General features: G+C 47.9%; 1 protein-coding gene across 5 annotated transcripts in view; it reads left to right on the forward strand.

Moving 5' to 3' along the window:
- The window catches only part of LOC129842353 (neurocalcin-delta A), a 136,377-nt gene that overhangs the window by 49,838 nt on the left and 58,647 nt on the right, over positions 1-27,892 (forward strand). For 2 of the 5 annotated variants that reach the window (XM_055910878.1, XM_055910875.1), the window contains exon 1: positions 13,917-14,284. The exons of the other annotated variants lie outside the window; for them this stretch is intronic. The gene's annotated coding sequence lies outside the window, so the exon portion shown is untranslated. Of the gene's footprint in view, positions 1-13,916; positions 14,285-27,892 lie in introns of those variants that run through there. 5 annotated transcript variants of the gene reach the window in all.

Raw genomic sequence — 27,892 nt, forward strand, 5'->3', positions numbered from 1 at the left:
CTCTGCTCTCTCTCTCTCTCTCTCTCTGCCCTCCCTGTCTCTCTCTCTCTCTCTCTCTCTCTCTCTCTCTCTCTCTCTCTCTCTCTCTCTCTCTCTCTCTCTCTCTCTCTGCCCTCCCTGTCTCTCTCTCTCGCTCTGCCCTCCCTGTCTCTCTGTCTCTCTCTCTCTCTGTCTCTCTCTCTCTCTGCTCTCCCTGTCTCTCTCTCTCTCTGTCTCTCTCGCTCTGCCCTCCCTGTCTCTCTCTCTCTCTCTCTCGCTCTGCCCTCCCTGTCTCTCTCTCTCTCTGCCCTCCCTGTCTCCCTGTCTCTCTCTCTCGCTCTGCCCTCCCTGTCTCTCTCTCTCTCTCTCGCTCTGCCCTCCCTGTCTCTCTCTCTCTCTCTCTCTCTCTCGCTCTGCCCTCCCTGTCTCTCTCTCTCTCTGCCCTCCCTGTCTCCCTGTCTCTCTCTCGCTCTGCCCTCCCTGTCTCTCTCTCTCTCTCTCTCGCTCTGCCCTCCCTGTCTCTCTCTCTCTCTCTCTCTCTCTCTCTCTCTCTCTCTCTCTCTCTCTCTCTCTCTCTCTCTCTCTGCCCTCCCTGTCTCTCTGTCTCTCTGTCTCTCTGTCTCTCTCTCTCTCTCTCTCTGCCCTCCCTGTCTCTCTCTCTCTCTCTCTGCCCTCCCTGTCTCTCTCTCTCTCCAATCACCACCGTAGCTTCTCCATGTCTCTCCCATTCAGACTGCAGACCTATACTGCATGCTGGGTTATAAAAGCAAACCGCGTGGGTGACCTAGCTTGGAGAAACAGGAGATCTCTCCATCTCTGTTTTATAGTGAGAGGTTTCTGGTACCTGTTTTATAGTGAGAGGTTTCTGGTACCTGAGGACCTCTGGTACCTGTTTTATAGTGAGAGGTTTCTGGTACCTGAGGACCTCTGGTACCTGTTTTATAGTGAGAGGTTTCTGGTACCTGTTCTATAGTGAGAGGTTTCTGGTACTGAAGACCTCTGGTACCTGTTCTATAGTGAGAGGTTTCTGGTACCTGAAGACCTCTGGTACCTGTTTTATAGTGAGAGGTTTCTGGTACTGAAGACCTCTGGTACCTGTTTTATAGTGAGAGGTTTCTGGTACCTGAAGACCTCTGGTACCTGTTTTATAGTGAGAGGTTTCTGGTACTGAAGACCTCTGGTACCTGTTCTATAGTGAGAGGTTTCTGGTACTGAAGACCTCTGGTACCTGTTCTATAGTGAGAGGTTTCTGGTACCTGAGGACCTCTGGTACCTGTTTTATAGTGAGAGGTTTCTGGTACCTGTTTTATAGTGAGAGGTTTCTGGTACCTGAAGACCTCTGGTACCTGTTCTATAGTGAGAGGTTTCTGGTACCTGAAGACCTCTGGTACCTGTTTTATAGTGAGAGGTTTCTGGTACTGAAGACCTCTGGTACCTGTTTTATAGTGAGAGGTTTCTGGTACCTGTTTTATAGTGAGAGGTTTCTGGTACTGAAGACCTCTGGTACCTGTTTTATAGTGAGAGGTTTCTGGTACCTGAAGACCTCTGGTACCTGTTTTATAGTGAGAGGTTTCTGGTACTGAAGACCTCTGGTACCTGTTCTATAGTGAGAGGTTTCTGGTACTGAAGACCTCTGGTACCTGTTCTATAGTGAGAGGTTTCTGGTACCTGAGGACCTCTGGTACCTGTTTTATAGTGAGAGGTTTCTGGTACCTGTTTTATAGTGAGAGGTTTCTGGTACCTGAAGACCTCTGGTACCTGTTTTATAGTGAGAGGTTTCTGGTACTGAGGACCTCTGGTACCTGTTTTATAGTGAGAGGTTTCTGGTACTGAAGACCTCTGGTACCTGTTCTATAGTGAGAGGTTTCTGGTACCTGAAGACCTCTGGTACCTGTTTTATAGTGAGAGGTTTCTGGTACTGAGGACCTCTGGTACCTGTTTTATAGTGAGAGGTTTCTGGTACCTGAAGACCTCTGGTACCTGTTCTATAGTGAGAGGTTTCTGGTACTGAGGACCTCTGGTACCTGTTTTATAGTGAGAGGTTTCTGGTACTGGAGACTTCTGGTACCTGTTTTATAGTGAGAGGTTTCTGGTACCTGAAGACCTCTGGTACCTGTTTTATAGTGAGAGGTTTCTGGTACCTGAAGACCTCTGGTACCTGTTTTATAGTGAGAGGTTTCTGGTACCTGAAGACCTCTGGTACCTGTTTTATAGTGAGAGGTTTCTGGTACCTGTTTTATAGTGAGAGGTTTCTGGTTCCTGAGGACCTCTGGTACCTGTTCTATAGTGAGAGGTTTCTGGTACCTGTTTTATAGTGAGAGGTTTCTGGTACTGAGGACCTCTGGTACCTGTTTTATAGTGAGAGGTTTCTGGTACCTGAAGACCTCTGGTACCTGTTTTATAGTGAGAGGTTTCTGGTACCTGTTTTATAGTGAGAGGTTTCTGGTACTGAAGACCTCTGGTACCTGTTTTATAGTGAGAGGTTTCTGGTACTGAAGATCTCTGGTACCTGTTCTATAGTGAGAGGTTTCTGGTACCTGTTCTATAGTGAGAGGTTTCTGGTACCTGTTTTATAGTGAGAGGTTTCTGGTACCTGTTTTATAGTGAGAGGTTTCTGGTACCTGTTTTATAGTGAGAGGTTTCTGGTACCTGTTTTATAGTGAGAGGTTTCTGGTACCTGTTTTATAGTGAGAGGTTTCTGGTACCTGTTTTATAGTGAGAGGTTTCTGGTACCTGTTTTATAGTGAGAGGTTTCTGGTACTGAAGACCTCTGGTACCTGTTTTATAGTGAGAGGTTTCTGGTACTGAGGACCTCTGGTACCTGTTTTATAGTGAGAGGTTTCTGGTACCTGTTCTATAGTGAGAGGTTTCTGGTACCTGAAGACCTCTGGTACCTGTTCTATAGTGAGAGGTTTCTGGTACCTGTTTTATAGTGAGAGGTTTCTGGTACTGAGGACCTCTGGTACCTGTTCTATAGTGAGAGGTTTCTGGTACCTGAAGACCTCTGGTACCTGTTTTATAGTGAGAGGTTTCTGGTACTGAAGACCTCTGGTACCTGTTTTATAGTGAGAGGTTTCTGGTACTGAAGACCTCTGGTACCTGTTCTATAGTGAGAGGTTTCTGGTATTTAATCCCTGTAGGATATCCACTATGTCTTCAGATCCATTTAATCCCTGTAGGATATCCACTATATCTTCAGATTCATTTAATCCCTGTAGGGTATCCACTATGTCTTCAGATTCATTTAATCCCTGTAGGATACCCACTATGTCTTCAGATCCATTTAATCCCTGTAGGATATCCACTATGTCTTCAGATCCATTTAATCCCTGTAGGATATCCATTTAATCCCTGTAGGGTATCCACTATGTCTTCAGATCCATTTAATCCCTGTTAGATATCCATTTAATCCCTGTAGGATATCCATTTAATCCCTGTAGGGTATCCACTATGTCTTCTGATCCATTTAATCCCTGTAGGATACCCACTATGTCTTCAGATCCATTTAATCCCTGTAGGATATCCACTATGTCTTCAGATCCATTTAATCCCTGTAGGGCAGGGGTGTCAAACTCATTCCACGGAGGGCCTAGTGTCTGCAGGTTTTTGGTTTTTCCTTTCAATAAAGCCCTAGACAACCAGGTGTGGGGAGTTCCTAACTAATTAGTGATGTTAATTCATCAATCAAGTACAAGGGAGGAGCGAAAACCCGCAGACACTCGGCCCTCCGTGGAATGAGTTTGACACCTGTGCTGTAGGGTATCCACTATATCTTCAGATCCATTTAATCCCTGTAGGGTATCCACTATATCTTCAGATCCATTTAATCCCTGTAGGGTATCCACTATATCTTCAGATCCATTTAATCCCTGTTAGATATCCATTTAATCCCTGTAGGGTATCCACTATGTCTTCTGATCCATTTAATCCCTGTAGGGTATCCACTATGTCTTCAGATCCATTTAATCCCTGTAGGATATCCACTATATCTTCAGATCCATTTAATCCCTGTAGGATATTCACTATGTCTTCAAATCCATTTAATCCCAGCAGCAGCCCCAGTCTAAATAATTCACACTCAGCATCTGACAATGGGCCATATTCCTTTTAATTAGTAGATGTCCTGCTCGGCCCGGGAGCCCGGCTCTGCCCGGCCCGGGAGCCCAGCTCTGCCCGGTCCGGGAGCCCAGCTCTGCCCGGTCCGGGAGCCGCGCTGTGCCCGGCCCGGGAGCCCGGCTGTGCCCGGCCCGGGAGCCCGGCTCTGCCTGGTCCGGGAGCCGCGCTGTGCCTGGTCCTATTTCTGTCCAGCTGTTCCAGCAGAGTAGCAGGAGGCTTAGTTGTCCTAGTAGGGCCTTTAACAAGCATTTTCCCTCCCTTTTTCTCTGTCTCTCTCTCTCCTTCCTCTCCCCTCTGCCCTGGCCCCACTCCCTCTCTCTCTCCCCCCTATCCTCATCCCTCTGCCCTGGCCCCACTCCCTCTCTCCCCTCTGCCCTGGCCCCACTCCCTCTCTCCCCTCTGCCCTGGCCCCACTCCCTCTCTCCCCTCTGCCCTGGCCCCACTCCCTCTCTCCCCTCTGCCCTGGCCCCACTCCCTCTCTCCCCTCTGCCCTGGCCCCACTCCCTCTCTCCCCTCTGCCCCGGCCCCACTCCCTGTCTCTCTCTCTCTCTCTCTCTCTCTCTCTCCCCTTCCTCACCCCTCTGCCTTGGCCCCACTCTCTCTCTCTCTCTCCCCTTCCTCACCCCTCTGCCTTGGCCCCTCTCTCTCTCTCCCCTTCCTCACCCCTCTGCCTTGGCCCCTCTCTCTCTCTCTCTCTCTCTCTCTCTCTCTCCTTCCTCACCCCTCTGCTCTGGCCCCACTACCTCGACTTCTCTCTCTCTCTCTCCTTCTCTCTCTCTCTCCTTCTCTCTCTCTCTCCTTCTCTCTCTCTCCTTCTCTCTCTCTCTCTCTCTCTCCTTCTCTCTCTCTCCTTCTCTCTCTCTCTCTCCTTCTCTCTCTCTCCTTCTCTCTCTCTCTCTCTCCTTCTCTCTCTCCTTCTCTCTCTCCTTCTCTCTCTCCTTCTCTCTCTCCTTCTCTCTCTCCTTTCTGGCCTCTCTCTCTCTCTCTCCTTCTCTCTCTCCTTTCTGGCCTCTCTCTCTATTCAGCAGGCCAACAGATGCTATTCTTCTATTCAAAAGACTTATATGGAAGCAGTGGTTCTATAGTCGTCCCTATAGACAGTCTCCTGGTAGGGGGATGGGGACAGAGAGGGGGGGGGGTTGACCTGTCTCTCTCTCTCTCTGGAAGCAGTGGTTCTATAGTCGTCCCTATACACAGTCTCCTGGTAGGGGGATGGGGACAGAGAGGGGGGGTTGACCTGTCTCTCTCTCTGGAAGCAGTGGTTCTATAGTCGTCCCTATACACAGTCTCCTGGTAGGGGGATGGGGACAGAGAGGGGGGGGGATTGACCCCAACATATCCCAGCCTGAAGTGCCCTCTTTTGTTTTGTGTATTATTTGGAAGCAGCGTGTCCTAGAAACCTCTGAGCCAACAACACCATCATATAACTGTCTGGGGTATACAACACCATCATATAACTGGGGTACACAACACCATCATATAACTGTCTGGGGTATACAACACCATCATATAACTGTCTGGGGTATACAACACCATCATATAACTGGGGTATACAACACCATCATATAACTGGGGTATACAACACCATCATATAACTGTCTGGGGTATACAACACCATCATATAACTGGGGTATACAACACCATCATATAACTGGGGTATACAACACCATCATATAACTGTCTGGGGTATACAACACCATCATATAACTGGGGTATACAACACCATCATATAACTGTCTGGGGTATACAACACCATCATATAACTGTCTGGGGTATACAACACCATCATATAACTGGGGTATACAACACCATCATATAACTGGGGTATACAACACCATCATATAACTGGGGTATACAACACCATCATATAACTGGGGTATACAACACCATCATATAACTGGGGTATACAACACCATCATATAACTGGGGTATACAACACCATCATATAACTGTCTGGGGTATACAACACCATCATATAACTGGGGTATACAACACCATCATATAACTGGGGTATACAACACCATCATATAACTGTCTGGGGTATACAACACCATCATATAACTGGGGTATACAACACCATCATATAACTGGGGTACACAACACCATCATATAACTAACTGGGGTACACAACACCATCATATAACTGGGGTATACAACACCATCATATAACTGGGGTATACAACACCATCATATAACTGGGGTATACAACACCATCATATAACTGGGGTATACAACACCATCATATAACTGTCTGGGGTATACAACACCATCATATAACTGGGGTATACAACACCATCATATAACTGTCTGGGGTATACAACACCATCATATAACTGGGGTATACAACACCATCATATAACTGGGGTATACAACACCATCATATAACTGTCTGGGGTATACAACACCATCATATAAATGGGGTATACAACACCATCATATAACTGGGGTATACAACACCATCATATAACTGTCTGGGGTATACAACACCATCATATAACTGGGGTATACAACACCATCATATAACTGGGGTATACAACACCATCATATAACTGGGGTATACAACACCATCATATAACTGGGGTATACAACACCATCATATAACTGGGGTATACAACACCATCATATAACTGGGGTATACAACACCATCATATAACTGGGGTATACAACACCATCATATAACTGGGGTATACAACACCATCATATAACTGGGGTATACAACACCATCATATAACTGGGGTATACAACACCATCATATAACTGGGGTATACAACACCATCATATAACTGGGGTATACAACACCATCATATAACTGGGGTATACAACACCATCATATAACTGGGGTATACAACACCATCATATAACTGGGGTATACAACACCATCATATAACTGGGGTATACAACACCATCATATAACTGGGGTATACAACACCATCATATAACTGGGGTATACAACACCATCATATAACTGGGGTATACAACACCATCATATAACTAACTGGGGTATACAACACCATCATATAACTAACTGGGGTATACAACACCATCATATAACTGGGGTATACAACACCATCATATAACTGGGGTATACAACACCATCATATAACTGGGGTATACAACACCATCATATAACTGTCTGGGGTATACAACACCATCATATAACTGTCTGGGGTATACAACACCATCATATAACTGGGGTATACAACACCATCATATAACTGGGGTATACAACACCATCATATAACTGGGGTATACAACACCATCATATAACTGGGGTATACAACACCATCATATAACTGGGGTATACAACACCATCATATAACTGGGGTATACAACACCATCATATAACTGGGGTATACAACACCATCATATAACTGTCTGGGGTATACAACACCATCATATAACTGTCTGGGGTATACAACACCATCATATAACTGGGGTATACAACACCATCATATAACTGGGGTATACAACACCATCATATAACTGGGGTATACAACACCATCATATAACTGGGGTATACAACACCATCATATAACTGGGGTATACAACACCATCATATAACTGGGGTATACAACACCATCATATAACTGGGGTATACAACACCATCATATAACTGGGGTATACAACACCATCATATAACTGTCTGGGGTATACAACACCATCATATAACTGGGGTATACAACACCATCATATAACTGGGGTATACAACACCATCATATAACTGGGGTATACAACACCATCATATAACTGGGGTATACAACACCATCATATAACTGGGGTATACAACACCATCATATAACTGGGGTATACAACACCATCATATAACTGTCTGGGGTATACAACACCATCATATAACTGGGGTATACAACACCATCATATAACTGGGGTATACAACACCATCATATAACTGGGGTATACAACACCTGGACTTCTGCGTAAATTGGTCATAAAAAGTAATACGTCACAACAACAGACTAACACAGTCTGCTTAAACTAATTACACACAATTATACGTTTTCATGTCTTTATTGAACACATCGTGTAAACATTCACAGTGCAGGGTGGGAAAAGTATGTGAACCCTTGGATTTAATAACTGATTTGACCCTCGTTTGGCAGCAATAACTTCAAACAAACGTTTACTGTAGTTGGGGACCCTTCTTCTTTACAAAACTGTTTTCAGTTCAGCAATATTCTTGGGATGTCTGGTGTGAACCGGTCTCTTGAGGTCACGCCACAGCATCTCAAATGGGGTTGAGGTCAGGACTCTGACTGGGCCACTCCAGAAGGAGTATTTTCTTCTGTCGAAGCCATTCTATTGTTGATTTACTTCTGTGTTTTGGGTCGTTGTCCTGTTGCGTCACCCAACTTCTGTTGAGCGTCAATTGGCGGACAGATAGCCTGACATTCTCTTGCCAAATGTCTTGATTATCTTGTGATTTTTATTTCTCCGTCAACAATAGCAAGCTGTCCAGGCCCTGAGGCAGCAAAGCAGCCCCAAACCACGATGCTCCCTCAACCATAGTTTAGGTTTTGATGTTGGTGTGTCCTTTTCTTCTCCCCACAGTGTGGTTTCCTTCCAAACAACTCACCGTTAGTTTAATCTGTCCACAGAATATTTGACCAGTAACACTGTGGAATCCAGAGGCTCTTTTACAACCTTCAGACGTGCAGCAATGTTTTTTGGGGGGGACAGCAGTGGCTTCTTCCGTGGTGTCCTCCCACGAACACCATTCTTGTTTTAGTGTTTTACGTATCGTAGACTCGTCAACAGAGATGTCAGCATGTTCCAGATGTTTCTGTAAAGTCTTTAGCTGACACTCTAGGATTCTTCTTAACCTCATTGAGCGTTCTCGCGCTGTGCTCTTGCGGTCTTCTTTGCAGGACGGCCAGTCCTGAGGGAGAGTATAGTGTTGAACTTCCTCCTTTTATAGACCATGTGTCTTACCGTGGACTGATGAACATCAAGGCTTTTAGAGATACTTTTGTAACCCTTTCCAGCTTTTTTGCAAGTCAACCATTCTTAATCTTGGGTCTTCTGATATCTCTTTAGTTTGAGGTATGGTTCACATCAGGTAATGCTTCTTGTGAATAGCAAACTCAAATTTTGTGAGTTTTTTATAGGGCAAAGCAGCTCTAACCAACATCTCTCATCTCGTCTCATTGATTGGACTCCAGGTCAGCTGACTTCTGACTCCAATTAGCTTTTGGAGAAGTCATTAGCCTAGGGGGTCTACATACGTTTTCCAACCTACACTGTGAATGTTTAAATGATGTATTCAATATAGACAAGAAAATTACAATAATTTGTGTGTTATTAGTTTAAGCATCCTATGTTTGTCTGTTGTGATTTAGTTGAAGATCAGATCAAATTTGATGACCAGACTGCGTGTGGTTCGGTAGTTAGCTGAGAAGACCAGACTGCGTGTGGTTCGGTAGTTAGCTGAGAAGATCAGACTGCGTGTGGTTCGGTAGTTAGCTGAGAAGACCAGACTGCGTGTGGTTCGGTAGTTAGCTGAGAAGACCAGACTGCGTGTGGTTCGGTAGTTAGCGGAGAAGATCAGACTGCGTGTGGTTCGGTAGTTAGCTGAGGAGATCAGACTGCGTGTGGTTCGGTAGTTAGCTGAGAAGACCAGACTGCGTGTGGTTCGGTAGTTAGCTGAGAAGACCAGACTGCGTGTGGTTCGGTAGTTAGCTGAGAAGATCAGACTGCGTGTGGTTCGGTAGTTAGCTGAGAAGATCAGACTGCGTGTGGTTCGGTAGTTAGCTGAGAAGATCAGACTACGTGTGGTTCGGTAGTTAGCTGAGAAGATCAGACTGCGTGTGGTTCGGTAGTTAGCTGAGAAGATCAGACTGCGTGTGGTTCGGTAGTTAGCTGAGAAGATCAGACAATTCGGTAGTTAACTGAGAAGATCAGACTGCGTGTGGTTCGGTAGTTAGCTGAGAAGATCAGACTGCGTGTGGTTCGGTAGTTAGCGGAGAAGACCAGACTGCGTGTGGTTCGGTAGTTAGCTGAGAAGATCAGACTGCGTGTGGTTCGGTAGTTAGCTGAGAAGATCAGACTGCGTGTGGTTAGCTGAGAAGATCAGACTGCGTGTGGTTCGGTAGTTAGCTGAGAAGACCAGACTGCGTGTGTTTCGGTAGTTATCTGAGAAGATCAGACTGCGTGTGGTTCGGTAGTTAGCTGAGAAGATCAGACTGCGTGTAGTTAGCTGAGAAGATCAGACTGCGTGTAGTTAGCTGAGAAGACCAGACTGCGTATGGTTCGGTAGTTAGCTGAGAAGATTAGACAGTTCGGTAGTTAGCTGAGAAGATCAGACTGCGTGTGGTTCGGTAGTTAGCTGAGAAGACCAGACTGCGTGTGGTTCGGTAGTTAGCGGAGAAGATCAGACTGCGTGTGGTTCGGTAGTTAGCTGAGGAGATCAGACTGCGTGTGGTTCGGTAGTTAGCTGAGAAGATCAGACTGCGTGTGGTTCGGTAGTTAGCTGAGAAGACCAGACTGCGTGTGGTTCGGTAGTTAGCTGAGAAGATCAGACTGCGTGTGGTTCGGTAGTTAGCTGAGAAGATCAGACTGCGTGTGGTTCGGTAGTTAGCTGAGAAGATCAGACTACGTGTGGTTCGGTAGTTAGCTGAGAAGATCAGACTGCGTGTGGTTCGGTAGTTAGCTGAGAAGATCAGACTGCGTGTGGTTCGGTAGTTAGCTGAGAAGATCAGACTGCGTGTGTTTTGGTAGTTAGCTGAGAAGACCAGACTGCGTGTGGTTCGGTAGTTAGCTGAGAAGATCAGACCGCGTGTGGTTCGGTAGTTAGCTGAGAAGACCAGACTGCGTGTGGTTCGGTAGTTAGCGGAGAAGACCAGACTGCGTGTGGTTCGGTAGTTAGCTGAGAAGACCAGACTGCGTGTGGTTCGGTAGTTAGCTGAGAAGATCAGACTACGTGTGGTTCGGTAGTTAGCTGAGAAGACCAGACTGCGTGTGTTTCGGTAGTTAGCTGAGAAGATCAGACTGCGTGTGGTTCGGTAGTTAGCTGAGAAGATCAGACTGCGTGTGGTTCGGTAGTTAGCTGAGAAGATCAGACAATTCGGTAGTTAATGGAGAAGATCAGACTGCGTGTGGTTCGGTAGTTAGCTGAGAAGATCAGACTGCGTGTGTTTCGGTAGTTAGCGGAGAAGATCAGACTGCGTGTGGTTCGGTAGTTAGCTGAGAAGATCAGACTGCGTGTGGTTCGGTAGTTAGCTGAGAAGACCAGACTGCGTGTGGTTCGGTAGTTAGCTGAGAAGATCAGACTGCGTGTGGTTCGGTAGTTAGCTGAGAAGATCAGACTGCGTGTGGTTCGGTAGTTAGCTGAGAAGATCAGACTGCGTGTGGTTCGGTAGTTAGCGGAGAAGATCAGACTGCGTGTGGTTCGGTAGTTAGCTGAGAAGACCAGACTGCGTGTGGTTCGGTAGTTAGCGGAGAAGATCAGACTGCGTGTGGTTCGGTAGTTAGCTGAGAAGATCAGACTGCGTGTGGTTCGGTAGTTAGCTGAGAAGTTCAGACAGTTCGGTAGTTAGCTGAGAAGATCAGACTGCGTGTGGTTCGGTAGTTAGCTGAGAAGATCAGACTGCGTGTGGTTCGGTAGTTAGCTGAGAAGATCAGACTACGTGTGGTTCGGTAGTTAGCTGAGAAGATCAGACTGCGTGTGGTTCGGTAGTTAGCTGAGAAAATCAGACTGCGTGTGGTTCGGTAGTTAGCTGAGAAGATCAGACTGCGTGTGTTTTGGTAGTTAGCTGAGAAGACCAGACTGCGTGTGGTTCGGTAGTTAGCTGAGAAGATCAGACCGCGTGTGGTTCGGTAGTTAGCTGAGAAGACCAGACTGCGTGTGGTTCGGTAGTTAGCGGAGAAGACCAGACTGCGTGTGGTTCGGTAGTTAGCTGAGAAGACCAGACTGCGTGTGGTTCGGTAGTTAGCTGAGAAGATCAGACTGCGTGTGGTTAGCTGAGAAGATCAGACTACGTGTGGTTCGGTAGTTAGCTGAGAAGACCAGACTGCGTGTGTTTCGGTAGTTAGCTGAGAAGATCAGACTGCGTGTGGTTGGGTAGTTAGCTGAGAAGATCAGACTGCGTGTGGTTCGGTAGTTAGCTGAGAAGATCAGACAATTCGGTAGTTAACTGAGAAGATCAGACTGCGTGTGGTTCGGTAGTTAGCTGAGAAGATCAGACTGCGTGTGGTTCGGTAGTTAGCTGAGAAGATCAGACTGCGTGTGGTTCGGTAGTTAGCTGAGAAGACCAGACTGCGTGTGGTTCGGTAGTTAGCTGAGAAGATCAGACTGCGTGTGGTTCGGTAGTTAGCTGAGAAGATCAGACTGCGTGTGGTTCGGTAGTTAGCTGAGAAGATCAGACTGCGTGTGGTTCGGTAGTTAGCGGAGAAGATCAGACTGCGTGTGGTTCGGTAGTTAGCTGAGAAGACCAGACTGCGTGTGGTTCGGTAGTTAGCGGAGAAGATCAGACTGCGTGTGGTTCGGTAGTTAGCTGAGAAGATCAGACTGCGTGTGGTTCGGTAGTTAGCTGAGAAGTTCAGACAGTTCGGTAGTTAGCTGAGAAGATCAGACTGCGTGTGGTTCGGTAGTTAGCTGAGAAGACCAGACTGCGTGTGGTTCGGTAGTTAGCTGAGAAGATCAGACTGCGTGTGGTTCGGTAGTTAGCTGAGAAGATCAGACTGCGTGTGGTTCGGTAGTTAACTGAGAAGATCAGACTGCGTGTGGTTCGGTAGTTAGCGGAGAAGATCAGACTGCGTGTGGTTCGGTAGTTAGTTGAGAAGACCAGACTGCGTGTGGTTCGGTAGTTAGCTGAGAAGATCAGACTGCGTGTGGTTCGGTAGTTAGCGGAGAAGATCAGACTGCGTGTGGTTCGGTAGTTAGCTGAGAAGATCAGACTGCGTGTGGTTCGGTAGTTAGCTGAGAAGTTCAGACAGTTCGGTAGTTAGCTGAGAAGATCAGACTGCGTGTGGTTCGGTAGTTAGCGGAGAAGATCAGACTGCGTGTGGTTCGGTAGTTAGCGGAGAAGATCAGACTGCGTGTGGTTCGGTAGTTAGCTGAGAAGACCAGACTGCGTGTGGTTCGGTAGTTAGCGGAGAAGATCAGACTGCGTGTGGTTCGGTAGTTAGCTGAGAAGATCAGACTGCGTGTGGTTCGGTAGTTAGCTGAGAAGTTCAGACAGTTCGGTAGTTAGCTGAGAAGATCAGACTGCGTGTGGTTCGGTAGTTAGCTGAGAAGACCAGACTGCGTGTGGTTCGGTAGTTAGCTGAGAAGATCAGACTGCGTGTGGTTCGGTAGTTAGCTGAGAAGATCAGACTGCGTGTGGTTCGGTAGTTAACTGAGAAGATCAGACTGCGTGTGGTTCGGTAGTTAGCGGAGAAGATCAGACTGCGTGTGGTTCGGTAGTTAGTTGAGAAGACCAGACTGCGTGTGGTTCGGTAGTTAGCTGAGAAGATCAGACTGCGTGTGGTTCGGTAGTTAGCGGAGAAGATCAGACTGCGTGTGGTTCGGTAGTTAGCTGAGAAGATCAGACTGCGTGTGGTTCGGTAGTTAGCTGAGAAGTTCAGACAGTTCGGTAGTTAGCTGAGAAGATCAGACTACGTGTGTTTCGGTTGTTGTTAAACCCAAACCCGTTTCCCTCCGTTCTGTTGTAACACGTGTCTCTCGTCTCTCTGTGCTGCTGACAGACCTGTAGAGTGTATTTCCCAGCCCTGGCTGCTGCTGCTGCTGCTGTGTTAGAGACGACCTATTGAAAACGCCTTTCAGCCGTAGCTCCCCCCCCCCCCCCCCCCCCCCCCCCCCCCTAGTCGAGCCTCTTTCTCCGTTCTGTTAGCTAGCTATTCTTCTGTTGTCACTTCTGCCTGGTGTCTAGTCGAGCCTCTTTCTCCGTTCTGTTAGCTAGCTATTCTTCTGTTGTCACTTCTGCCTGGTGTCTAGTCGAGCCTCTTTCTCCGTTCTGTTAGCTAGCTATTCTTCTGTTGTCACTTCTGCCTGGTGTCTAGTCGAGCCTCTTTCTCCGTTCTGTTAGCTAGCTATTCTTCTGTTGTCACTTCTGCCTGGTGTCTAGTCGAGCCTCTTTCTCCGTTACTGCTTACTGCCGGTCTGTTAGCTAGCGGTCACACTCTGCCGTTGGATTATGGACTGTTAACAGACCGACATTACTACACACCAAGTGAGGTAAGATCTCTGGTCTCGTCTTTTTTTTGTGTGTGAGAAACCTGATGTTTTGTTAAATGATTTTGCTGTTTTCTTTAAGCTTCGGCAACACACACTTCTCATATGCCTTTCTGCAATGTTTTGAGCGCTGCAGGGTTGACCACAGGCAACAGCCATCAGGACATTTGCATTGTGTTGGTTTGAATAAGGAACTGTGAAGGGTTAGGAAATGCTACTTTCCCATGAGTCCAGAGACTGAGGAGTTAGAATACTGTGGGATAGAGAGGGGGTTAGAATACTGTGGGTTAGAGAGGGGGTTAGAATACTGTGGGATAGAGAGGGGGTTAGAATACTGTGGGTTAGAGAGGGGGTTAGAATACTGTTGGTTAGAGAGGGGGTTAGAATACTGTTGGTTAGAGAGGGGGTTAGAATACTGTTGGTTAGAGAGGGGGTTAGAATACTGTTGGTTAGAGAGGGGGTTAGAATACTGTTGGTTAGAGAGGGGGTTAGAATACTGTTGGTTAGAGAGGGGGTTAGAATACTGTTGGTTAGAGAGGGGGTTAGAATACTGTTGGTTAGAGAGGGGGTTAGAATACTGTTGGATAGAGAGGGGGTTAGAATACTGTTGGTTAGAGAGGGGGTTAGAATACTGTTGGATAGAGAGGGGGTTAGAGAGGGGGTTAGAATACTGTTGGATAGAGAGGGGGTTAGAGAGGGGGTTAGAATACTGTGGGATAGAGAGGGGGTTAGAATACTGTTGGTTAGAGAGGGGGGTTAGAGAGGGGGTTAGAATACTGTTGGATAGAGAGGGGGTTAGAATACTGTTGGTTAGAGAGGGGGTTAGAATACTGTTGGTTAGAGAGGGGGTTAGAATACTGTTGGATAGAGAGGGGGTTAGAATACTGTGGGATAGAGAGGGGGTTAGAATACTGTGGGTTAGAGAGGGGGTTAGAATACTGTGGGTTAGAGAGGGGGTTAGAATACTGTGGGATAGAGAGGGGGTTAGAATACTGTGGGTTAGAGAGGGGGTTAGAATACTGTTGGTTAGAGAGGGGGTTAGAATACTGTTGGTTAGAGAGGGGGTTAGAATACTGTTGGATAGAGAGGGGGTTAGAATACTGTGGGTTAGAGAGGGGGTTAGAATACTGTGGGTTAGAGAGGGGGTTAGAATACTGTTGGATAGAGAGGGGTTAGAATACTGTGGGTTAGAGAGGGGGTTAGAATACTGTGGGTTAGAGAGGGGGTTAGAATACTGTTGGTTAGAGAGGGGGTTAGAATACTGTTGGTTAGAGAGGGGGTTAGAATACTGTTGGTTAGAGAGGGGGTTAGAATACGGTTGGTTAGAGAGGGGGTTAGAATAATGTGGGTTAGAGAGGGGGTTAGAATACTGTTGGATAGAGAGGGGTTAGAATACTGTTGGTTAGAGAGGGGGTTAGAATACTGTTGGTTAGAGAGGGGGTTAGAATACTGTTGGTTAGAGAGGGGGTTAGAATACTGTTGGTTAGAGAGGGGGTTAGAATACTGTGGGTTAGAGAGGGGGTTAGAATACTGTTGGTTAGTGAGGGGGTTAGAATACTGTTGGATAGAGAGGGGGTTAGAATACTGTTGGATAGAGAGAGGGTTAGAATACTGTTGGATAGAGAGGGGGTTAGAATACTGTGGGTTAGAGAGGGGGTTAGAATACTGTTGGATAGAGAGGGGTTAGAATACTGTGGGTTAGAGAGGGGGTTAGAATACTGTGGGATAGAGAGGGTTAGAATACTGTGGGTTAGAGAGGGTTAGAATACTGTTGGTTAGAGAGAGGGTTAGAATACTGTTGGTTAGAGAGGGGGTTAGAATACTGTTGGTTAGAGAGGGGGTTAGAATACTGTGGGTTAGAGAGGGGGTTAGAATACTGTGGGTTAGAGAGGGGGTTAGAATACTGTGGGTTAGAGAGGGGGTTAGAATACTGTGGGTTAGAGAGGGGGTTAGAATACTGTTGGATAGAGAGGGGTTAGAATACTGTTGGATAGAGAGGGTTAGAATACTGTTGGATAGAGAGGGGGTTAGAATACTGTTGGATAGAGAGGGGGCTTTAGAATACTGTTGGATAGAGAGGGGTTAGAATACTGTTGGATAGAGAGGGGGTTAGAATACTGTTGGTTAGAGAGGGGGTTAGAATACTGTTGGATAGAGAGGGGGTTAGAATACTGTTGGATAGAGAGGGGTTAGAATACTGTTGGATAGAGAGGGGGTTAGAATACTGTTGGTTAGAGAGGGGGTTAGAATACTGTTGGATAGAGAGGGGGTTAGAATACTGTGGGTTAGAGAGGGGGTTAGAATACTGTGGGTTAGAGAGGGGGTTAGAATACTGTGGGTTAGAGAGGGGGTTAGAATACTGTGGGTTAGAGAGGGGGTTAGGGTTAGAAGTAATGTAGGAGTAATGCTCCTGGAGGACTGTAGTGTAGGAGTAATGTTCCTGGAGGACTGTGGTGTAGGAGTAATGCTCCTGGAGGACTGTGGTGTAGGAGTAATGCTCCTGGAGGACTGTGGTGTAGGAGTAATGCTCCTGGAGGACTGTGGTGTAGGAGTAATGCTCCTGGAGGACTGTGGTGTAGGAGTAATGCTCCTGGAGGACTGTGGTGTAGGAGTAATGCTCCTCGAGGACTGTGGTGTAGGAGTAATGCTCCTCGAGGACTGTGGTGTAGTGTAGGAGTAATGCTCCTGGAGGACTGTAGTGTAGGAGTAATGCTCCTGGAGGACTGTAGTGTAGGAGTAATGCTCCTGGAGGACTGTGGTGTAGTGTAGGAGTAATGCTCCTGGAGGACTGTGGTGTAGTGTAGGAGTAATGCTCCTGGAGGACTGTGGTGTAGGAGTAATGCTCCTGGAGGACTGTGGTGTAGGAGTAATGCTCCTGGAGGACTGTGGTGTAGGAGTAATGCTCCTGGAGGACTGTGGTGTAGTGTAGGAGTAATGCTCCCGGAGGACTGTGGTGTAGGAGTAATGCTCCTGGAGGACTGTAGTGTAGGAGTAATGCTCCTGGAGGACTGTAGTGTAGGAGTAATGCTCCTGGAGGACTGTAGTGTGGGAGTAATGCTCCTGGAGGACTGTGGTGTAGTGTAGGAGTAATGCTCCTGGGGGACTGTGGTGTAGTGTAGGAGTAATGCTCCTGGAGGACTGTAGTGTAGGAGTAATGCTCCTGGAGGACTGTAGTGTAGGAGTAATGCTCCTGGAGGACTGTAGTGTAGGAGTAGTGCTCCTGGAGGACTGTGGTGTAGTGTAGGAGTAATGCTCCTGGAGGACTGTGGTGTAGTGTAGGAGTAATGCTCCTGGAGGACTGTGGTGTAGTGTAGGAGTAATGCTCCTGGAGGACTGTGGTGTAGGAGTAATGCTCCTGGAGGACTGTGGTGTAGTGTAGGAGTAATGCTCCTGGAGGACTGTGGTGTAGGAGTAATGCTCCTGGAGGACTGTGGTGTAGTGTAGGAGTAATGCTCCCGGAGGACTGTGGTGTAGGAGTAATGCTCCTGGAGGACTGTAGTGTAGGAGTAATGCTCCTGGAGGACTGTAGTGTATGAGTAATGCTCCTGGAGGACTGTAGTGTGGGAGTAATGCTCCTGGAGGACTGTGGTGTAGTGTAGGAGTAATGCTCCTGGAGGACTGTGGTGTAGTGTAGGAGTAATGCTCCTGGAGGACTGTGGTGTAGGAGTAATGCTCCTGGAGGACTGTGGTGTAGTGTAGGAGTAATGCTCCTGGGGGACTGTGGTGTAGTGTAGGAGTAATGCTCCTGGAGGACTTTGGTGTGGTGTAGGAGTAATGCTCCTGGACGACTAGTGTAGGAGTAATGCTCCTGGAGGACTGTAGTGTAGGAGTAATGCTCCTGGAGGACTGTGGTGTAGTGTAGGAGTAATGCTCCTGGGGGACTGTGGTGTAGTGTAGGAGTAATGCTCCTGGAGGACTTTGGTGTGGTGTAGGAGTAATAGTGTAGGAGTAATGCTCCTGGAGGACTGTGGTGTAGTGTAGGAGTAATGCTCCTGGAGGACTGGTGTAGTGTAGGAGTAATGCTCCTAGAGGACTGTAGTGTAGGAGTAATGCTCCTAGAGGACTGTGGTGTAGGAGTAATGCTCCTCAAGGACTGTGGTGTAGTGTAGGAGTAATGCTCCTGGAGGACTGTAGTGTAGTGTAGGAGTAATGCTCCTGGAGGACTGTGGTGTTGGAGTAATGCTCCTGGAGGACTGTAGTGTAGGAGTAATGCTCATCAAGGACTGTGGTGTAGTGTAGGAGTAATGCTCCCCGAGGACTGTAGTGTGGTGTAGGAGTAATGCTCCTGGAGGACTGTAGTGTAGGAGTAATGCTCCTGGAGGACTGTAGTGTAGGAGTAATGCTCCTGGAGGACTGTGGTGTAGGAGTAATGCTCCTGGAGGACTGTGGTGTAGGAGAAATGCTCCTGGAGGACTGTAGTGTAGGAGTAATGCTCCTGGAGGACTGTGGTGTAGGAGTAATGCTCCTAGAGGACTGTGGTGTAGGAGTAATGCTCCTCGAGGACTGTGGCGTAGTGTAGGAGTAATGCTCCTGGAGGACTGTAGTGTAGGAGTAATGCTCCTGGAGGACTGTGGTGTAGGAGTAATGCTCCTGGAGGACTGTGGTGTAGTGTAGGAGTAATGCTCCTGGAGGACTGTGGTGTAGGAGTAATGTTCCTTGAGGACTGTAGTGTAGGAGTAATGCTCCTTGAGGACTGTGGTGTAGTGTAGGAGTAATGCTCCTGGAGGACTGTAGTGTAGGAGTAATGCTCCTGGAGGACTGTAGTGTAGGAGTAATGCTCCTGGAGGACTGTGGTGTAGTGTAGGAGTAATGCTCCTGGAGGACTGTGGTGTAGTGTAGGAGTAATGCTCCTGGAGGACTGTGGTGTAGGAGTAATGCTCCTGGAGGACTGTGGTGTAGGAGTAATGCTCCTGGAGGACTGTGGTGTAGGAGTAATGCTCCTGGAGGACTGTGGTGTAGTGTAGGAGTAATGCTCCCGGAGGACTGTGGTGTAGGAGTAATGCTCCTGGAGGACTGTAGTGTAGGAGTAATGCTCCTGGAGGACTGTAGTGTAGGAGTAATGCTCCTGGAGGACTGTAGTGTGGGAGTAATGCTCCTGGAGGACTGTGGTGTAGTGTAGGAGTAATGCTCCTGGGGGACTGTGGTGTAGTGTAGGAGTAATGCTCCTGGAGGACTGTAGTGTAGGAGTAATGCTCCTGGAGGACTGTAGTGTAGGAGTAATGCTCCTGGAGGACTGTAGTGTAGGAGTAATGCTCCTGGAGGACTGTGGTGTAGTGTAGGAGTAATGCTCCTGGAGGACTGTGGTGTAGTGTAGGAGTAATGCTCCTGGAGGACTGTGGTGTAGTGTAGGAGTAATGCTCCTGGAGGACTGTGGTGTAGGAGTAATGCTCCTGGAGGACTGTGGTGTAGTGTAGGAGTAATGCTCCTGGAGGACTGTGGTGTAGGAGTAATGCTCCTGGAGGACTGTGGTGTAGTGTAGGAGTAATGCTCCCGGAGGACTGTGGTGTAGGAGTAATGCTCCTGGAGGACTGTAGTGTAGGAGTAATGCTCCTGGAGGACTGTAGTGTATGAGTAATGCTCCTGGAGGACTGTGGTGTAGTGTAGGAGTAATGCTCCTGGAGGACTGTGGTGTAGTGTAGGAGTAATGCTCCTGGAGGACTGTGGTGTAGTGTAGGAGTAATGCTCCTGGAGGACTGTGGTGTAGGAGTAATGCTCCTGGAGGACTGTGGTGTAGTGTAGGAGTAATGCTCCTGGGGGACTGTGGTGTAGTGTAGGAGTAATGCTCCTGGAGGACTTTGGTGTGGTGTAGGAGTAATGCTCCTGGAGGACTAGTGTAGGAGTAATGCTCCTGGAGGACTGTAGTGTAGGAGTAATGCTCCTGGAGGACTGTGGTGTAGTGTAGGAGTAATGCTCCTGGGGGACTGTGGTGTAGTGTAGGAGTAATGCTCCTGGAGGACTTTGGTGTGGTGTAGGAGTAATAGTGTAGGAGTAATGCTCCTGGAGGACTGTGGTGTAGTGTAGGAGTAATGCTCCTGGAGGACTGTAGTGTAGTGTAGGAGTAATGCTCCTGGAGGACTGTGGTGTAGGAGTAATGCTCCTGGAGGACTGTAGTGTAGGAGTAATGCTCATCAAGGACTGTGGTGTAGTGTAGGAGTAATGCTCCCCGAGGACTGTAGTGTGGTCTAGGAGTAATGCTCCTGGAGGACTGTAGTGTAGGAGTAATGCTCCTGGAGGACTGTAGTGTAGGAGTAATGCTCCTGGAGGACTGTGGTGTAGGAGTAATGCTCCTGGAGGACTGTGGTGTAGGAGAAATGCTCCTGGAGGACTGTAGTGTAGGAGTAATGCTCCTGGAGGACTGTGGTGTAGGAGTAATGCTCCTAGAGGACTGTGGTGTAGGAGTAATGCTCCTCGAGGACTGTGGCGTAGTGTAGGAGTAATGCTCCTGGAGGACTGTAGTGTAGGAGTAATGCTCCTGGAGGACTGTGGTGTAGGAGTAATGCTCCTGGAGGACTGTGGTGTAGTGTAGGAGTAATGCTCCTGGAGGACTGTGGTGTAGGAGTAATGTTCCTTGAGGACTGTAGTGTAGGAGTAATGCTCCTTGAGGACTGTGGTGTAGTGTAGGAGTAATGCTCCTGGAGGACTGTAGTGTAGGAGTAATGCTCCTGGAGGACTGTAGTGTAGGAGTAATGCTCCTGGAGGACTGTGGTGTAGGAGTAATGCTCCTAGAGGACTGTGGTGTAGGAGTAATGCTCCTCGAGGACTGTGGCGTAGGAGTAATGCTCCTGGAGGACTGTGGTGTAGTGTAGGAGTAATGCTCCTGGAGGACTGTGGTGTAGGAGTAATGCTCCTGGAGGACTGTGGTGTAGTGTAGGAGTAATGCTCCTGGAGGACTGTGGTGTAGGAGTAATGCTCCTGGAGGACTGTAGTGTAGGAGTAATGCTCCTGGAGGACTGTGGTGTAGTGTAGGAGTAATTCTCCTGGAGGACTGTAGTGTAGGATTAATGCTCCTGGAGGACTGTAGTGTAGGAGTAATGCTCCTGGAGGACTGTAGTGTGGTGTAGGAGTAATGCTCCTGGAGGACTGTGGTGTAGGAGTAATGCTCCTGGAGGACTGTAGTGTAGGAGTAATGCTCCTGGAGGACTGTGGTGTAGTGTAGGAGTAATGCTCCTGGAGGACTGTGGTGTAGGAGTAATGCTCCTGGAGGACTGTGGTGTAGGAGTAATGCTCCTGGAGGACTGTGGTGTAGGAGTAATGCTCCTCGAGGACTGTAGTGTAGTGTAGGAGTAATGCTTCTGGAGTAATTTCTAGCTCCACGCGGCTCTGAGGCTGGGGGTTAGAGGAGGGAGGTTGGGGCTGGCGGTTAGAGGGGGGAGGTTGGGGCTGGCGGTTAGAGGGGGGAGGTTGGGGCTGGGGGTTAGAGGGGGGAGGTTGGGGCTGGGGGTTAGAGGGGGGAGGTTGGGGCTGGCGGTTAGAGGGGGGAGGTTGGGGCTGGGGGTTAGAGGGGGAGGTTGGGGCTGGCGGTTAGAGGGGGGAGGTTGGGGCTGGCGGTTAGAGGGGGGAGGTTGGGGCTGGCGGTTAGAGGGGGGAGGTTGGGGCTGGCGGTTAGAGGGGGGAGGTTGGGGCTGGCGGTTAGAGGGGGGAGGTTGGGGCTGGGGGTTAGAGGGGGGAGGTTGGGGCTGGCGGTTAGAGGGGGGAGGTTGGGGCTGAGGGTTAGAGGGGGGAGGTTGGGGGTTAGAGGGGGAGGTTGGGGCTGGGGGTTAGAGGGGGGAGGTTGGGGCTGGGGGTTAGAGGGGGGAGGTTGGGGGTTAGAGGGGGGAGGTTGGGGGTTAGAGGGGGGAGGTTGGGGGTTAGAGGGGGGAGGTTGGGGGTTAGAGGGGGGAGTTTGGGGCTGGGGGTGAGAGGGGGGAGGTTGGGGCTGGGGGTGAGAGGGGGGAGGTTGGGGGTTAGAGGGGGGAGGTTGAGGCTGGGGTTAGAGGGGGGAGGCTGGGGTTAGAGGGGGGAGGCTGGGGTTAGAGGGGGGAGGCTGGGGTTAGAGGGGGGAGGCTGGGGTTAGAGGGGGGAGGTTGGGGCTGGGGGTTAGAGGGGGGAGGTTGGGGCTGGGGGTTAGTGGGGGGAGGTTGGGGCTGGGGGTTAGAGGGGGGAGGTTGGGTCTGGGGGTTAGAGGGGGGAGGTTGGGGCTGGGGGTTAGAGGGGGGAGGTTGGGGCTGGGGGTTAGAGGGGGGAGGTTGGGGCTGGGGGTTAGAGGGGGGAGGTTGGGGCTGGGGGTTAGAGGGGGGAGGTAGGGGCTGTGGTTAGAGGGCTGGGGTTAGAGGGGGAGGTTGGAGCTGGGGTTAGAGGGGGGAGTACAGGGGTCAACAGCTGCCTCAGAGGGGGGGATGGGGTTTTAAGTGGGTGTGGGAAGCTCCTCCTCACGAGAGAGAGATGATCCAACAGCCTGTGGGGACCGGAGATAAAGAGGGGGGAGGCTGTGGTTAGAGAGAGATAGAGATAAAGAGGGGGGGTTACATATCTCCTCAACAGACACACAACATATTCTCTGCTCCCTCGCTCACTGGTTCATCCCTCGCTTTCTCTTTTCCTCTCTCTCTCTCCCTCTCTCTCTCTGCTCTAGACAACTTGGTACAGCAGTGGTAGGAGTCTCATTCTCTCTCTCTCTCTGCTCTAGACAACTTGGTACAGCAGTGGTAGGAGTCTCTAAGCAACAGATGTTTCTATCTATCTGAGTAAGGTGAAGCAGGTTAAGATGATATTGAGGTAGTTTATGATGTATACTGGTGACCTGGGGTCTAATCCTCTATGATATTGAGGTAGTTTATGATGTATACTGGTGACCTGGGGTCTAATCCTCTATGATATTGAGGTAGTTTATGATGTATACTGGTGACCTGGGGTCTAATCCTCTATGATATTGAGGTAGTTTAGGATGTAGACTGGTGACCTGGGGTCTAATCCTCTATGATATTGAGGTAGTTTAGGATGTAGACTGGTTACCAGGGGTCTAATCCTCTGAGATGATGTTGAGGTAGTTTAGGATGTAGACTGGTGACCTGGGGTCTAATCCTCTATGATATTGAGGTAGTTTAGGATGTAGACTGGTGACCTGGGGTCTAATCCTCTATGATATTGAGGTAGTTTAGGATGTAGACTGGTGACCTGGGGTCTAATCCTCTATGATATTGAGGTAGTTTAGGATGTAGACTGGTGACCTGGGGTCTAATCCTCTATGATATTGAGGTAGTTTAGGATGTAGACTGGTGACCTGGGGTCTAATCCTCTGAGATGATATTGAGGTAGTTTAGGATGTAGACTGGTGACCTGGGGTCTAATCCTCTATGATATTGAGGTAGTTTAGGATGTAGACTGGTGACCTGGGGTCTAATCCTCTGAGATGATATTGAGGTAGTTTAGGATGTAGACTGGTGACCTGGGGTCTAATCCTCTATGATATTGAGGTAGTTTAGGATGTAGACTGGTGACCTGGGGTCTAATCCTCTGAGATGATATTGAGGTAGTTTAGGATGTAGACTGGTGACCTGGGGTCTAATCCTCTATGATATTGAGGTAGTTTAGGATGTAGACTGGTGACCTGGGGTCTAATCCTCTATGATGTTGAGGTAGTTTAGGATGTAGACTGGTGACCTGGGGTCTAATCCTCTGAGATGATGTTGAGGTAGTTTAGGATGTAGACTGGTGACCTGGGGTCTAATCCTCTATGATATTGAGGTAGTTTAGGATGTAGACTGGTGACCAGGGGTCTAATCCTCTATGATATTGAGGTAGTTTAGGATATATACTGGTGACCTGGGGTCTAATCCTCTGAGATGATATTGAGGTAGTTTAGGATGTAGACTGGTGACCTGGGGTCTAATCCTCTATGATATTGAGGTAGTTTAGGATGTAGACTGGTGACCTGGGGTCTAATCCTCTATGATATTGAGGTAGTTTAGGATGTAGACTGGTGACCTGGGGTCTAATCCTCTATGATATTGAGGTAGTTTAGGATGTAGACTGGTGACCTGGGGTCTAATCCTCTGAGATGATATTGAGGTAGTTTAGGATGTAGACTGGTGACCTGGGGTCTAATCCTCTATGATATTGAGGTAGTTTAGGATGTAGACTGGTGACCTGGGGTCTAATCCTCTGAGATTATATTGAGGTAGTTTATGATGTAGACTGGTGACCTGGGGGCTAATCCTCTGAGATGATATTGAGGTAGTTTAGGATGTAGACTGGTGACCTGGGGTCTAATCCTCTATGATATTGAGGTAGTTTAGGATGTAGACTGGTGACCTGGGGTCTAATCCTCTGAGATGATATTGAGGTAGTTTAGGATGTAGACTGGTGACCTGGGGTCTAATCCTCTATGATATTGAGGTAGTTTAGGATGTAGACTGGTGACCTGGGGTCTAATCCTCTGAGATTATATTGAGGTAGTTTATGATGTAGACTGGTGACCTGGGGGCTAATCCTCTGAGATGATATTGAGGTAGTTTAGGATGTAGACTGGTGACCTGGGGTCTAATCCTCTATGATATTGAGGTAGTTTAGGATGTAGACTGGTGACCTGGGGTCTAATCCTCTGAGATGATATTGAGGTAGTTTAGGATGTAGACTGGTGACCTGGGGTCTAATCCTCTATGATATTGAGGTAGTTTAGGATGTAGACTGGTGACCTGGGGGCTAATCCTCTGAGATGATATTGAGGTAGTTTAGGATGTAGACTGGTGACCTGGGGTCTAATCCTCTATGATGTTGAGGTAGTTTAGGATGTAGACTGGTGACCTGGGGTCTAATCCTCTGAGATGATATTGAGGCAGTTTAGGATGTAGACTGGTGACCTGGGGTCTAATCCTCTATGATATTGAGGTAGTTTAGGATGTAGACTGGTGACCTGGGGTCTAATCCTCTATGATATTGAGGTAGTTTAGGATGTAGACTGGTGACCTGGGGTCTAATCCTCTGAGATGATATTGAGGCAGTTTAGGATGTAGACTGGTGACCTGGGGTCTAATCCTCTATGATATTGAGGTAGTTTAGGATGTAGACTGGTGACCTGGGGTCTAATCCTCGATGATATTGAGGTAGTTTAGGATGTAGACTGGTGACCTGGGGTCTAATCCTCTATGATATTGAGGTAGTTTAGGATGTAGACTGGTGACCTGGGGTCTAATCCTCTATGATATTGAGGTAGTTTAGGATGTAGACTGGTGACCTGGGGTCTAATCCTCTATGATGTTGAGGTAGTTTAGGATGTAGACTGGTGACCTGGGGTCTAATCCTCTGAGATGATGTTGAGGTAGTTTAGGATGTAGACTGGTGACCTGGGGTCTAATCCTCTATGATGTTGAGGTAGTTTAGGATGTAGACTGGTGACCTGGGGTCTAATCCTCTATGATATTGAGGTAGTTTAGGATGTAGACTGGTGACCTGGGGTCTAATCCTCTGAGATGATATTGAGGTAGTTTAGGATGTAGACTGGTGACCTGGGGTCTAATCCTCTATGATATTGAGGTAGTTTAGGATGTAGACTGGTGACCTGGGGTCTAATCCTCTATGATGTTGAGGTAGTTTAGGATGTAGACTGGTGACCTGGGGTCTAATCCTCTGAGATGATGTTGAGGTAGTTTAGGATGTAGACTGGTGACCTGGGGTCTAATCCTCTATGATATTGAGGTAGTTTAGGATGTAGACTGGTGACCAGGGGTCTAATCCTCTATGATATTGAGGTAGTTTAGGATATATACTGGTGACCTGGGGTCTAATCCTCTGAGATGATATTGAGGTAGTTTAGGATGTAGACTGGTGACCTGGGGTCTAATCCTCTATGATATTGAGGTAGTTTAGGATGTAGACTGGTGACCTGGGGTCTAATCCTCTATGATATTGAGGTAGTTTAGGATGTAGACTGGTGACCTGGGGTCTAATCCTCTATGATATTGAGGTAGTTTAGGATGTAGACTGGTGACCTGGGGTCTAATCCTCTGAGATGATATTGAGGTAGTTTAGGATGTAGACTGGTGACCTGGGGTCTAATCCTCTATGATATTGAGGTAGTTTAGGATGTAGACTGGTGACCTGGGGTCTAATCCTCTGAGATTATATTGAGGTAGTTTATGATGTAGACTGGTGACCTGGGGGCTAATCCTCTGAGATGATATTGAGGTAGTTTAGGATGTAGACTGGTGACCTGGGGTCTAATCCTCTATGATATTGAGGTAGTTTAGGATGTAGACTGGTGACCTGGGGTCTAATCCTCTGAGATGATATTGAGGTAGTTTAGGATGTAGACTGGTGACCTGGGGTCTAATCCTCTATGATATTGAGGTAGTTTAGGATGTAGACTGGTGACCTGGGGTCTAATCCTCTGAGATTATATTGAGGTAGTTTATGATGTAGACTGGTGACCTGGGGGCTAATCCTCTGAGATGATATTGAGGTAGTTTAGGATGTAGACTGGTGACCTGGGGTCTAATCCTCTATGATATTGAGGTAGTTTAGGATGTAGACTGGTGACCTGGGGTCTAATCCTCTGAGATGATATTGAGGTAGTTTAGGATGTAGACTGGTGACCTGGGGTCTAATCCTCTATGATATTGAGGTAGTTTAGGATGTAGACTGGTGACCTGGGGGCTAATCCTCTGAGATGATATTGAGGTAGTTTAGGATGTAGACTGGTGACCTGGGGTCTAATCCTCTATGATGTTGAGGTAGTTTAGGATGTAGACTGGTGACCTGGGGTCTAATCCTCTGAGATGATATTGAGGCAGTTTAGGATGTAGACTGGTGACCTGGGGTCTAATCCTCTATGATATTGAGGTAGTTTAGGATGTAGACTGGTGACCTGGGGTCTAATCCTCTATGATATTGAGGTAGTTTAGGATGTAGACTGGTGACCTGGGGTCTAATCCTCTGAGATGATATTGAGGCAGTTTAGGATGTAGACTGGTGACCTGGGGTCTAATCCTCTATGATATTGAGGTAGTTTAGGATGTAGACTGGTGACCTGGGGTCTAATCCTCGATGATATTGAGGTAGTTTAGGATGTAGACTGGTGACCTGGGGTCTAATCCTCTGAGATGATATTGAGGTAGTTTAGGATGTAGACTGGTGACCTGGGGTCTAATCCTCTATGATATTGAGGTAGTTTAGGATGTAGACTGGTGACCTGGGGTCTAATCCTCTATGATATTGAGGTAGTTTAGGATGTAGACTGGTGACCTGGGGTCTAATCCTCTATGATATTGAGGTAGTTTAGGATGTAGACTGGTGACCTGGGGTCTAATCCTCTGAGATGATATTGAGGTAGTTTAGGATGTAGACTGGTGACCTGGGGTCTAATCCTCTATGATATTGAGGTAGTTTAGGATGTAGACTGGTGACCTGGGGTCTAATCCTCTGAGATGATATTGAGGTAGTTTAGGATGTAGACTGGTGACCTGGGGTCTAATCCTCTATGATATTGAGGTAGTTTAGGATGTAGACTGGTGACCTGGGGTCTAATCCTCTATGATATTGAGGTAGTTTAGGATGTAGACTGGTGACCTGGGGTCTAATCCTCTATGATGTTGAGGTAGTTTAGGATGTAGACTGGTGACCTGGGGTCTAATCCTC

The sequence above is a fragment of the Salvelinus fontinalis genome, unplaced genomic scaffold (genome assembly GCF_029448725.1).
Source record: "Salvelinus fontinalis isolate EN_2023a unplaced genomic scaffold, ASM2944872v1 scaffold_0035, whole genome shotgun sequence".
Classification (NCBI taxonomy): domain Eukaryota; kingdom Metazoa; phylum Chordata; class Actinopteri; order Salmoniformes; family Salmonidae; genus Salvelinus; species Salvelinus fontinalis.